This window comes from Dendrobates tinctorius, unplaced genomic scaffold (genome assembly GCF_039654945.1).
Source record: "Dendrobates tinctorius isolate UK_male_01 unplaced genomic scaffold, ASM3965494v1 ptg000261l, whole genome shotgun sequence".
NCBI classification, from domain to species: Eukaryota; Metazoa; Chordata; class Amphibia; order Anura; family Dendrobatidae; genus Dendrobates; species Dendrobates tinctorius.
The window spans coordinates 908,245-921,535 of record NW_027361928.1 but is presented as its reverse complement, the minus strand read 5'-3'; the positions used below and the strand labels follow the sequence as shown (position 1 = coordinate 921,535).

At 52.2% G+C, this 13,291-nt stretch overlaps 1 protein-coding gene across 2 annotated transcripts in view; it reads right to left on the bottom strand.

Annotated features, from left to right (window-relative positions):
* MST1 (macrophage stimulating 1) overlaps positions 1–13,291 on the bottom strand; it is a 45,771-nt gene that overhangs the window by 22,391 nt on the left and 10,089 nt on the right. The window lies entirely within an intron of this gene.

Genomic DNA, 13,291 nt, shown 5'->3' with positions numbered 1-13,291 from the left:
GCTTGTAATGGGATGTGTGTGATCAGATACCCCCTGAATGCCCCCGTTATGGACGCAGCAGAGTTCAGCGCTTGTAATGGGATGTGTGTGATCAGATATCCCCTGAATGCCCCCGTTATGGACGCAGCAGAGTTCAGCGCTTGTAATGGGATGTGTGTGATCAGATATCCCCTGAATGCCCCCGTTATGGACGTAGCAGAGTTCAGCGCTTGTAATGGGATGTGTGTGATCAGATACCCCCTGAATGCCCCCGTTATGGACGCAGCAGAGTTCAGCGCTTGTAATGGGATGTGTGTGATCAGATATCCCCTGAATGCCCCCGTTATGGACGCAGCAGAGTTCAGCGCTTGTAATGGGATGTGTGTGATCAGATATCCCCTGAATGCCCCCGTTATGGACGCAGCAGAGTTCAGCGCTTGTAATGGGATGTGTGTGATCAGATATCCCCTGATTGACCCCGTTATGGACGCAGCAGAGTTCAGCGCTTGTAATGGGATGTGTGTGATCAGATATCCCCTGAATGACCCCGTTATGGACGCAGCAGAGTTCAGCGCTTGTAATGGGATGTGTGTGATCAGATATCCCCTGAATGCCCCCGTTATGGACGCAGCAGAGTTCAGCGCTTGTAATGGGATGTGTGTGATCAGATACCCCCTGAATGCCTCCGTTATGGACGCAGCAGAGTTCAGCGCTTGTAATGGGATGTGTGTGATCAGATATCCCCTGAATGCCCCCGTTATGGACGCAGCAGAGTTCAGCGCTTGTAATGGGATGTGTGTGATCAGATATCCCCTGAATGCCCCCGTTATGGACGCAGCAGAGTTCAGCGCTTGTAATGGGATGTGTGTGATCAGATATCCCCTGAATGACCCCGTTATGGACGCAGCAGAGTTCAGCGCTTGTAATGGGATGTGTGTGATCAGATATCCCCTGAATGACCCCGTTATGGACGCAGCAGAGTTCAGCGCTTGTAATGGGATGTGTGTGATCAGATACCCCCTGAATGCCTCCGTTATGGACGCAGCAGAGTTCAGCGCTTGTAATGGGATGTGTGTGATCAGATACCCCCTGAATGCCCCCGTTATGGACGCAGCAGAGTTCAGCGCTTGTAATGGGATGTGTGTGATCAGATACCCCCTGAATGCCCCCGTTATGGACGCAGCAGAGTTCAGCGCTTGTAATGGGATGTGTGTGATCAGATACCCCCTGAATGCCCCCGTTATGGACGCAGCAGAGTTCAGCGCTTGTAATGGGATGTGTGTGATCAGATACCCCCTGAATGCCCCCGTTATGGACGCAGCAGAGTTCAGCGCTTGTAATGGGATGTGTGTGATCAGATGCCCCCTGAATGCCCCCGTTATGGACGTAGCAGAGTTCAGCGCTTGTAATGGGATGTGTGTGATCAGATGCCCCCTGAATGCCCCCGTTATGGACGCAGCAGAGTTCAGCGCTTGTAATGGGATGTGTGTGATCAGATATCCCCTGAATGCCCCCCCGTTATGGACGCAGCAGAGTTCAGCGCTTGTAATGGGATGTGTGTGATCAGATATCCCCTGAATGCCCCCGTTATGGACGCAGCAGAGTTCAGCGCTTGTAATGGGATGTGTGTGATCAGATACCCCCTGAATGCCCCCGTTATGGACGCAGCAGAGTTCAGCGCTTGTAATGGGATGTGTGTGATCAGATATCCCCTGAATGCCTCCGTTATGGACGCAGCAGAGTTCAGCGCTTGTAATGGGATGTGTGTGATCAGATATCCCCTGAATGCCCCCGTTATGGACGCAGCAGAGTTCAGCGCTTGTAATGGGATGTGTGTGATCAGATATCCCCTGAATGCCTCCGTTATGGACGCAGCAGAGTTCAGCACTTGTAATGGGATGTGTGTGATCAGATACCCCCTGAATGCCTCCGTTATGGACGCAGCAGAGTTCAGCGCTTGTAATGGGATGTGTGTGATCAGATACCCCCTGAATGCCTCCGTTATGGACGCAGCAGAGTTCAGCGCTTGTAATGGGATGTGTGTGATCAGATATCCCCTGAATGCCTCCGTTATGGACGCAGCAGAGTTCAGCGCTTGTAATGGGATGTGTGTGATCAGATGCCCCCTGAATGCCCCCGTTATGGACGCAGCAGAGTTCAGCGCTTGTAATGGGATGTGTGTGATCAGATACCCCCTGAATGCCCCCGTTATGGACGTAGCAGAGTTCAGCGCTTGTAATGGGATGTGTGTGATCAGATGCCCCCTGAATGCCCCCGTTATGGACGTAGCAGAGTTCAGCGCTTGTAATGGGATGTGTGTGATCAGATATCCCCTGAATGCCCCCGTTATGGACGCAGCAGAGTTCAGCGCTTGTAATGGGATGTGTGTGATCAGATATCCCCTGAATGCCTCCGTTATGGACGCAGCAGAGTTCAGCGCTTGTAATGGGATGTGTGTGATCAGATACCCCCTGAATGCCCCCGTTATGGACGCAGCAGAGTTCAGCGCTTGTAATGGGATGTGTGTGATCAGATACCCCCTGAATGCCCCCGTTATGGACGCAGCAGAGTTCAGTGCTTGTAATGGGATGTGTGTGATCAGATATCCCCTGAATGCCTCCGTTATGGACGCAGCAGAGTTCAGCGCTTGTAATGGGATGTGTGTGATCAGATACCCCCTGAATGCCCCCGTTATGGACGCAGCAGAGTTCAGCGCTTGTAATGGGATGTGTGTGATCAGATATCCCCTGAATGCCCCCGTTATGGACGCAGCAGAGTTCAGCGCTTGTAATGGGATGTGTGTGATCAGATACCCCCTGAATGCCCCCGTTATGGACGCAGCAGAGTTCAGCGCTTGTAATGGGATGTGTGTGATCAGATACCCCCTGAATGCCCCCGTTATGGACGCAGCAGAGTTCAGCGCTTGTAATGGGATGTGTGTGATCAGATGCCCCCTGAATGCCCCCGTTATGGACGCAGCAGAGTTCAGCGCTTGTAATGGGATGTGTGTGATCAGATACCCCCTGAATGCCCCCGTTATGGACGCAGCAGAGTTCAGCGCTTGTAATGGGATGTGTGTGATCAGATGCCCCCTGAATGCCCCCGTTATGGACGTAGCAGAGTTCAGCGCTTGTAATGGGATGTGTGTGATCAGATGCCCCCTGAATGCCCCCGTTATGGACGCAGCAGAGTTCAGCGCTTGTAATGGGATGTGTGTGATCAGATGCCCCCTGAATGCCCCCGTTATGGACGCAGCAGAGTTCAGCGCTTGTAATGGGATGTGTGTGATCAGATATCCCCTGAATGCCCCCCCGTTATGGACGCAGCAGAGTTCAGCGCTTGTAATGGGATGTGTGTGATCAGATATCCCCTGAATGCCCCCGTTATGGACGCAGCAGAGTTCAGCGCTTGTAATGGGATGTGTGTGATCAGATACCCCCTGAATGCCCCCGTTATGGACGCAGCAGAGTTCAGCGCTTGTAATGGGATGTGTGTGATCAGATATCCCCTGAATGCCTCCGTTAATGGACGCAGCAGAGTTCAGCGCTTGTAATGGGATGTGTGTGATCAGATATCCCCTGAATGCCCCCGTTATGGACGCAGCAGAGTTCAGCGCTTGTAATGGGATGTGTGTGATCAGATATCCCCTGAATGCCTCCGTTATGGACGCAGCAGAGTTCAGCACTTGTAATGGGATGTGTGTGATCAGATACCCCCTGAATGCCTCCGTTATGGACGCAGCAGAGTTCAGCGCTTGTAATGGGATGTGTGTGATCAGATATCCCCTGAATGCCTCCGTTATGGACGCAGCAGAGTTCAGCGCTTGTAATGGGATGTGTGTGATCAGATGCCCCCTGAATGCCCCCGTTATGGACGCAGCAGAGTTCAGCGCTTGTAATGGGATGTGTGTGATCAGATACCCCCTGAATGCCCCCGTTATGGACGTAGCAGAGTTCAGCGCTTGTAATGGGATGTGTGTGATCAGATGCCCCCTGAATGCCCCCGTTATGGACGCAGCAGAGTTCAGCGCTTGTAATGGGATGTGTGTGATCAGATATCCCCTGAATGCCTCCGTTATGGACGCAGCAGAGTTCAGCGCTTGTAATGGGATGTGTGTGATCAGATGCCCCCTGAATGCCCCCGTTATGGACGTAGCAGAGTTCAGCGCTTGTAATGGGATGTGTGTGATCAGATACCCCCTGAATGCCCCCGTTATGGACGTAGCAGAGTTCAGCGCTTGTAATGGGATGTGTGTGATCAGATGCCCCCTGAATGCCCCCGTTATGGACGCAGCAGAGTTCAGCGCTTGTAATGGGATGTGTGTGATCAGATATCCCCTGAATGCCTCCGTTATGGACGCAGCAGAGTTCAGCGCTTGTAATGGGATGTGTGTGATCAGATACCCCCTGAATGCCCCCGTTATGGACGCAGCAGAGTTCAGCGCTTGTAATGGGATGTGTGTGATCAGATACCCCCTGAATGCCCCCGTTATGGACGCAGCAGAGTTCAGTGCTTGTAATGGGATGTGTGTGATCAGATATCCCCTGAATGCCCCCGTTATGGACGCAGCAGAGTTCAGCGCTTGTAATGGGATGTGTGTGATCAGATACCCCCTGAATGCCCCCGTTATGGACGCAGCAGAGTTCAGCGCTTGTAATGGGATGTGTGTGATCAGATACCCCCTGAATGCCCCCGTTATGGACGCAGCAGAGTTCAGCGCTTGTAATGGGATGTGTGTGATCAGATATCCCCTGAATGCCCCCGTTATGGACGTAGCAGAGTTCAGCGCTTGTAATGGGATGTGTGTGATCAGATATCCCCTGAATGCCTCCGTTATGGACGCAGCAGAGTTCAGCGCTTGTAATGGGATGTGTGTGATCAGATGCCCCCTGAATGCCCCCGTTATGGACGTAGCAGAGTTCAGCGCTTGTAATGGGATGTGTGTGATCAGATGCCCCCTGAATGCCCCCGTTATGGACGTAGCAGAGTTCAGCGCTTGTAATGGGATGTGTGTGATCAGATATCCCCTGAATGCCCCCGTTATGGACGCAGCAGAGTTCAGCGCTTGTAATGGGATGTGTGTGATCAGATACCCCCTGAATGCCCCCGTTATGAACGCAGCAGAGTTCAGCGCTTGTAATGGGATGTGTGTGATCAGATACCCCCTGAATGCCCCCGTTATGGACGCAGCAGAGTTCAGCGCTTGTAATGGGATGTGTGTGATCAGATGCCCCCTGAATGCCCCCGTTATGGACGCAGCAGAGTTCAGCGCTTGTAATGGGATGTGTGTGATCAGATGCCCCCTGAATGCCCCCGTTATGGACGCAGCAGAGTTCAGCGCTTGTAATGGGATGTGTGTGATCAGATGCCCCCTGAATGCCCCCGTTATGGACGCAGCAGAGTTCAGCGCTTGTAATGGGATGTGTGTGATCAGATATCCCCTGAATGCCCCCGTTATGGACGCAGCAGAGTTCAGCGCTTGTAATGGGATGTGTGTGATCAGATATCCCCTGAATGCCCCCGTTATGGACGCAGCAGAGTTCAGCGCTTGTAATGGGATGTGTGTGATCAGATGCCCCCTGAATGCCCCCGTTATGGACGCAGCAGAGTTCAGCGCTTGTAATGGGATGTGTGTGATCAGATGCCCCCTGAATGCCCCTGTTATGGACGCAGCAGAGTTCAGCGCTTGTAATGGGATGTGTGTGATCAGATATCCCCTGAATGCCCCCGTTATGGACGCAGCAGAGTTCAGCGCTTGTAATGGGATGTGTGTGATCAGATGCCCCCTGAATGCCCCCGTTATGGACGCAGCAGAGTTCAGCGCTTGTAATGGGATGTGTGTGATCAGATATCCCCTGAATGCCCCCGTTATGGACGCAGCAGAGTTCAGCGCTTGTAATGGGATGTGTGTGATCAGATGCCCCCTGAATGCCCCCGTTATGGACGCAGCAGAGTTCAGCGCTTGTAATGGGATGTGTGTGATCAGATGCCCCCTGAATGCCCCCGTTATGGACGCAGCAGAGTTCAGCGCTTGTAATGGGATGTGTGTGATCAGATGCCCCCTGAATGCCCCCGTTATGGACGCAGCAGAGTTCAGCGCTTGTAATTTTGACTGTGCACCGCGATATCAGTATGTGATGTGTTCCATGGGGCGGGCGCTATGATGACGTCTGCGGTGTTATACTCCCTTCCAATCAGGGCAGCGCTATTTGGCGCATGCCCAGTGGCTGATCGGTGCGCGGTGCGTTCCACAGAATGGACGCGCCGATGATGTATGCGGCTCAGCCACAGGATGTGAGGTAAACCGGAAGTGCCGGATCCCCTGGGCAGCAAGGCGCGAACACACAGAAGTAGGTAACGCGCTGCTCTATGCACGCATGATAAACCGGCCACCCGAAATACACGGCAGCTGTGCCCCAATCGACTCCCCTGAGGAATCTACAACGACACGCGGCGGGAGAGCATCGCATTCACCCTTCATGGGGATGGAGCGTACCTGACTACAATCCCGCAATCTGGAGAGACCGTTCCTTTTGCGTCAATGCTATGAGATTTCTGTGTCCTGATAATTGCCTCAAACAAAAGAATGAGGTGCGCAATGGCGTAATGAGGCGCTATGCTGACATGTGCGAAATACAACACCTCGACGGTGACACAAGTGACGCACTGTCTGGTCCTGAGTATCTGTGCGGTTACTCATTTCTATGGAGCCGGCAGAAAACCTGGAACTGGGGTTATGGAGGGTAAAGCTGGTCTGTGGTACAAATCCACTGAGGTGTGTCCATGCATAAGCCGGGGTTGTGCCAAACTAGGGTGGGGATAGACCCAGATCTGCCGTCTAAAATACCAGGAGATGGATCTGCTGAATCAGAGCACGGATCAGCAGGCATCCTGTTTGTTAGATGCTCATTCTCATTGAATATCACTGACTGGAGGCCTGCTGGGCAGACTGCAAGAGTTGGTATTATGGTTGCTGGGCAGACTGCAAGAGTTGGTATTATGGTTGCTGGGAAGACTGCAAGAGTTGGTATTATGGTTGCTGGGCAGACTGCAAGAGTTGGTATTATGGTTGCTGGGCAGACTGCAAGTGTTGGTATTATGGTTGCTGGGCAGACTGCTAGAGTTGGTATTTGTCATGTCGGACGCTGTTCACACCACAGCATCCGGCAGGCAGAGGTAGTTCCACCTCCAGCCACTATAGCCTCAGTGGCGCCGGCCTGATCTTCAGGCTCTCGGGGGTTAATCCTGCTGGAGACCAGGTTGGATGGTTAGTCACGCCCACGGTCTTTAAATAGTCATGCTGGCCTATGGGCGTCGCCGATTATAGCTTGTGTTTCATACCAAGTGGTTCCGGTCTGGAGTGGAGGTGTTTAAGAGAGAGAGATTCATATCTGGTGTCGTATGATCCGTCGTTATCCTTTCTCCTTCCCATATTTGTGTTTAGTTGTGCCCTGTTCACATTACTGTTTATTCCTGTGTGTGTGCGGCGCAGTGCAGTTTAAGTTCTCCCTGTCTGTCATTATTTGTGTGGGAGCTTTGGTGGTGACTTCTCACTGGGTGGAGGGTGGAGGGTTAAGTGCAGGGCTGAGCAGGAGATAAGGAAAGGTCGGAGGCTCAGGCATTTGCACCTTCAGCAAAAACCCTGGGTTGAGGGTCAGACAGGGTTTCCCCTAGTAAAGGGACACCACAGGGGCCCCGGGTCTTTCAGCCTTAGTTGAACTTAGCCCCCGTGACATTATAATCGGCCCACATTTTTCAGGAGTCCATGGATCCATTAGATTCCATAACCCGCCAGTTGGCGGCGCTGTCCATACAGGTCTCCGAGTTGAATGGGGCAGTTCAGCAGCATGGCCTGGTAGTAGCAAAGGTGCAAACGGCATCTGCAGGTATCGGTGCAGAGCCGAAGTTTCCGCTGCCAGAACGATTTTCAGGCGATCGCAGCAAATTTGTCGTATTTCGGGAGGCCTGCAAATTATACTTCCGCATGCGGCCAATATCCTCAGGTAATGAGGCCCAGCGAGTAGGGCTGGTGTTGTCATTACTGAGTGATGACCCTGACCGACTGGCTCTAGCGGAATCTAAAATCCGCGTCCTCCGCCAGGGGGAGCGCTTGGCAGAAGACTATTGTTCGGAATTTCGCCGCTGGGCTGTAGACACACAGTGGAATGACCCAGCACTGCGGAGCCAGTTTATTCATGGGGTATCAGGGAGGGTGAAACAAGCCCTCCTGATGTATGAGACTCCGGCATCATTGGAGTCTGCCATGAGTTTGGTGATACGTATTGATCGCCGTTTTCGTCAGGGGGCACAGGAGACGCTACCTCTGGGGGAAAACAGAGGTGCAGGTGTGGTTGAAGTAGATGAGTCCCCTGAACCTATGCAGATTGCTGGCGTGGCACAGGTTCGGCCTCGCGCTCCGGGAGTCCGGAAGTCCGGAGCATGTTTCTACTGTGGTAAAGGTGGTCATTATGTTAACGTTTGCCCGGTACTACCTAAGAGGGTCACACCGGCGGAAAACTGTTAAGCTCAGAGGGTATGGAGGAGACCCAACTGAGCGTATGCATATCCTCCATGATGGTATCTCAATGTATGCTCCCTGCCAAGGTTATTGTCGCCGGCAGAGAGCTACCTATATCAGTGTTTGTGGATAGCGGTTCCGCCACCAATCTCATAGATGAGGAGTTTGCACACACCGCCGGGTTTAAGATTGAAAAACTTCCTCACCCCATACAGGTGGTGACCATTAATGCTGTTCCCCTCCCTCAAGGGGAGATTACTGAGTTTGTGGCAGAGGTGAAACTCCACATTGGGGTCCTACATTCTGAGTCGGTTACATGTAGGGTCCTACGTAATCTCCCAGCTCAAATGGTCCTGGGTTTTCCATGGCTGTCCAGGCACAACCCGGTAATTGATTGGAAAACTCAGGACATAGTACAATGGAGTGGTTTCTGCCAAGACAATTGCTTGGCCACATGTGTGTCCGCCGTGACGCCCAGCCTGCCGGAGGCTTTGCAGGATTTCGCGGATGTTTTCTCTGAGAAGGGTTGCTCAGAACTGCCTCCACATAGAGCCTATGACTGTGCTATTAGGCTAAAACCCGGGGCCAAATTACCTAAGGCCAGGATGTTTAATATTTCTGGTCCTGAGAGACAAGCTCTGAAAGACTACATCGCGGAGAGTCTGAGCAAAGGTCACATCCGGCCTTCGTCCTCGCCTGTAGCCGCGGGGTTTTTCTTCATTAAGAAGAAAGATGGGGGGTTACGCCCGTGTCTGGATTTCCGAGAGTTAAACCAGATTACTATCCGTGATCCCTACCCAATGCCGTTGATCCCGGATTTGTTCAACCAGGTAGCGGGGGCAAAATGGTTTTCCAAGCTGGACCTCAGGGGGGCGTATAACCTCATAAGGGTCCGTCAGGGGGATGAGTGGAAGACGGCGTTTAACACTCCTGAGGGTCATTTTGAGAGTCTGGTTATGCCGTTTGGGTTGACCACCGCGCCTGCCGTTTTCCAACATTTTATTAATGATGTCTTTGCTCATGTCCTGGGGAGATTTGTGATTGTATACCTGGATGATATCCTCATTTATTCTAGCGATCGGGACACTCATTTGCAGCATGTTAGGCAGGTGTTACAGTTGCTCCGGGAGAACCAGCTCTATGCTAAGCTGGAAAAATGTTTATTTTTTGTCCAGGAGTTGCCCTTTTTGGGATATATTGTGTCCGCAGCTGGTTTTAAAATGGACACCGCTAAGGTGCAAGCGGTGTTGCAATGGGAGAGGCCGGAGAGTCTGAAAGCACTCCAGCGGTTCCTGGGGTTTGCGAATTATTATAGGAAATTTATAAAACACTTTTCGACTGTCGCCAAACCGCTCACGGACATGACAAAAAAGGGTGCCGATCTGGCGAACTGGCCTGAGGTGGCTATACGTGCATTTGAGCGTCTGAAGAATAGTTTTGCTTCAGCCCCCATTCTGGTGCAACCAGACGTGTCTAAACCTTTTGTGGTAGAGGTTGATGCGTCGGAGGTGGGAGTGGGGGCAGTACTGTCTCAAGGCTCGTCCTTGAGCGAGATGCATCCATGCGCCTACTTCTCCAAGAAGTTGTCGCCGGCCGAACGGAATTATGATATCGGCAACAGGGAGTTGTTGGCCATCAAACTGGCTTTTGAGGAATGGCGACACTTCTTGGAGGGGGCGGCTCACCAGGTCACAGTTATCACCGACCATAAGAATCTGCTCTACCTGGAGTCGGCCAAGCGTCTGTCTCCTAGGCAGGCTCGCTGGGCATTGTTTTTTACTCGTTTCAATTTTCTTGTGACGTACCGTCCCGGGGCTAAAAACACCAAGGCGGATGCTTTGTCTAGGTGTTTTCCGGGGGGAGAACCTCGGGAAGAGCCGGTACCCATCCTCCAGAAAGGGGTAGTGGTCTCGGCTCTCACGACTGAGGTAGAGGCGGAGATTGCCGAGGCCCAAGAGGAGGTACCACCAGGACTTCCCGCCAACAAATCATTTGTACCCCTGCATCTTCGGCCTAAGGTGTTGAAGGAACACCACGATTCGGTACTGGCTGGTCACCCAGGGGTGAAGGGCACCTTAGAGCTGGTATCGCGTCGTTTCTGGTGGCCCAAAATCCGGCAGGACGTGGTCTCGTACGTGGCAGCTTGCATCACGTGCGCTAGGGCTAAGTCACCCCGAACCCGTCCTGCTGGCACGCTACAGCCTCTGGGGGTACCCAATAGGCCATGGACAGAAATCTCCATGGATTTTATCACTGACTTGCCAGCCTCGGCAGGGAACACGGTCATCCTGGTGGTGGTTGACCGTTTTTCAAAGATGGCGCATTTTGTGGCGTTGTCCTCTTTGCCCAATGCTAAGACGTTGGCTCAGGTATTTGTGAAGGAGGTGGTCAGACTCCACGGAATACCGTCTGACATAGTATCTGATAGGGGTACGCAATTTGTGGCGAGGTTTTGGAAAGCTTTTTGCTCAAGGTTGGGGATCAAGTTGTCACATTCATCGGCGTTTCATCCACAGTCTAATGGACAAACTGAGCGCATGAACCAAAATCTTGAACAGTATTTACGATGCTTTGTGTCCGACAACCAGGAGGAGTGGTCTACTTTCCTTCCTCTGGCCGAATTCGCATTAAATAATCACCGCCAAGAGTCATCAGGAGAGTCTCCATTCTTTTGTGTGTACGGTCAACATCCTCAGTTTTGTACCTTACGTCAGGGTGACTCCGGGGGTGTCCCGGAGGAGGATCAGCTAGGAGCCCAATTGTCATCAGTCTGGAGGCGGGTGAAACAGCGTTTGTTGAGCATGAGTGCCAGGTACAAACGGGTGGCTGACAGTAGACGCGTGCCAGGTCCGGACCTGTGTGTGGGTGAATGGGTGTGGTTAGCTACGAAGAACATAAAACTCAAAATCCCTTCTTTAAAACTGGGTCCAAGGTTTATTGGGCCTTTTAGGATTTCTGCCATCATTAACCCAGTGGCTTATCGGTTGGAACTTCCCGCAGTGTACAAGATACACAACGTGTTTCACAGGGCTTTATTGAAAAAGGTGGTAGGCTCTGTGGACACAACGCCGATGCCACCTCCAGTCATGGTGGATGGCGAGTTAGAGTTCGAGGTCGCCAAGGTAGTGGACTCTCGAGTAGTACGCCGTACTCTTCAGTATTTGGTGCACTGGCGGGGGTATGGTCCAGAGGAGAGGTCTTGGGTTCCAGCCTCAGACATACATGCGGATCGGCTGGTCAGTTCTTTTCACCGTCGTCATCCGGACAAGCCGGGTCCTATGAGTCTTGAGGGCCCTGGGGTCCCTCGTAGAAGACGGGGTACTGTCATGTCGGACGCTGTTCACACCACAGCATCCGGCAGGCAGAGGTAGTTCCACCTCCAGCCACTATAGCCTCAGTGGCGCCGGCCTGATCTTCAGGCTCTCGGGGGTTAATCCTGCTGGAGACCAGGTTGGATGGTTAGTCACGCCCACGGTCTTTAAATAGTCATGCTGGCCTATGGGCGTCGCCGATTATAGCTTGTGTTTCATACCAAGTGGTTCCGGTCTGGAGTGGAGGTGTTTAAGAGAGAGAGATTCATATCTGGTGTCGTATGATCCGTCGTTATCCTTTCTCCTTCCCATATTTGTGTTTAGTTGTGCCCTGTTCACATTACTGTTTATTCCTGTGTGTGTGCGGCGCAGTGCAGTTTAAGTTCTCCCTGTCTGTCATTATTTGTGTGGGAGCTTTGGTGGTGACTTCTCACTGGGTGGAGGGTGGAGGGTTAAGTGCAGGGCTGAGCAGGAGATAAGGAAAGGTCGGAGGCTCAGGCATTTGCACCTTCAGCAAAAACCCTGGGTTGAGGGTCAGACAGGGTTTCCCCTAGTAAAGGGACACCACAGGGGCCCCGGGTCTTTCAGCCTTAGTTGAACTTAGCCCCCGTGACAGTATTATGGTTGCTGGGCAGACTGCAAGAGTTGGTATTATGGTTGCTGGGCAGACTGCTAGAGTTGGTATTATGGTTGCTGGGCAGACAGCAAGAGTTGGCATTATTGTTGCTGGGCAGACTGCAAGAGTTGGTATTATGGTTGCTGGGCAGACTGCAAGAGTTGGTATTATGGTTGCTGGGCAGACTGCAAGTGTTGGTATTATGGTTGCTGGGCAGACTGCTAGAGTTGGTATTATGGTTGCTGGGCAGACTGCAAGAGTTGGTATTATGGTTGCTGGGCAGACTGCAAGAGTTGGTATTATGGTTGCTGGGCAGACTGCAAGTGTTGGTATTATGGTTGCTGGGCAGACTGCTAGAGTTGGCATTATGGTTGCTGGGCAGACTGCAAGTGTTGGCATTATTGTTGCTGGGCAGACTGCAAGAGTTGGTATTATGGTTGCTGGGCAGACTGCAAGAGTTGGTATCATGGTTGCTGGGCAGACTGCAAGTGTTGGTATCATGGTTGCTGGGCAGACTGCTAGAGTTGGTATTATGATTGCTGGGCAGACTGCAAGTGTTGGTATTATGGTTGCTGGGCAGACTGCTAGAGTTGGTATTATGGTTGCTGGGCAGACTGCAAGAGTTGGTATTATGGTTGCTGGGCAGACTGCAAGAGTTGGTATTATGGTTGCTGGGCAGACTGCAAGTGTTGGTATTATGGTTGCTGGGCAGACTGCTAGAGTTGGTATTATGGTTGCTGGGCAGACTGCAAGTGTTGGTATTATGGTTGCTGGGCAGACTGCTAGAGTTGGTATTATGGTTGCTGGGCAGACTGCAAGAGTTGGTATTATGGTTGCTGGGCAGACTGCAAGTGTTGGTATTATGGT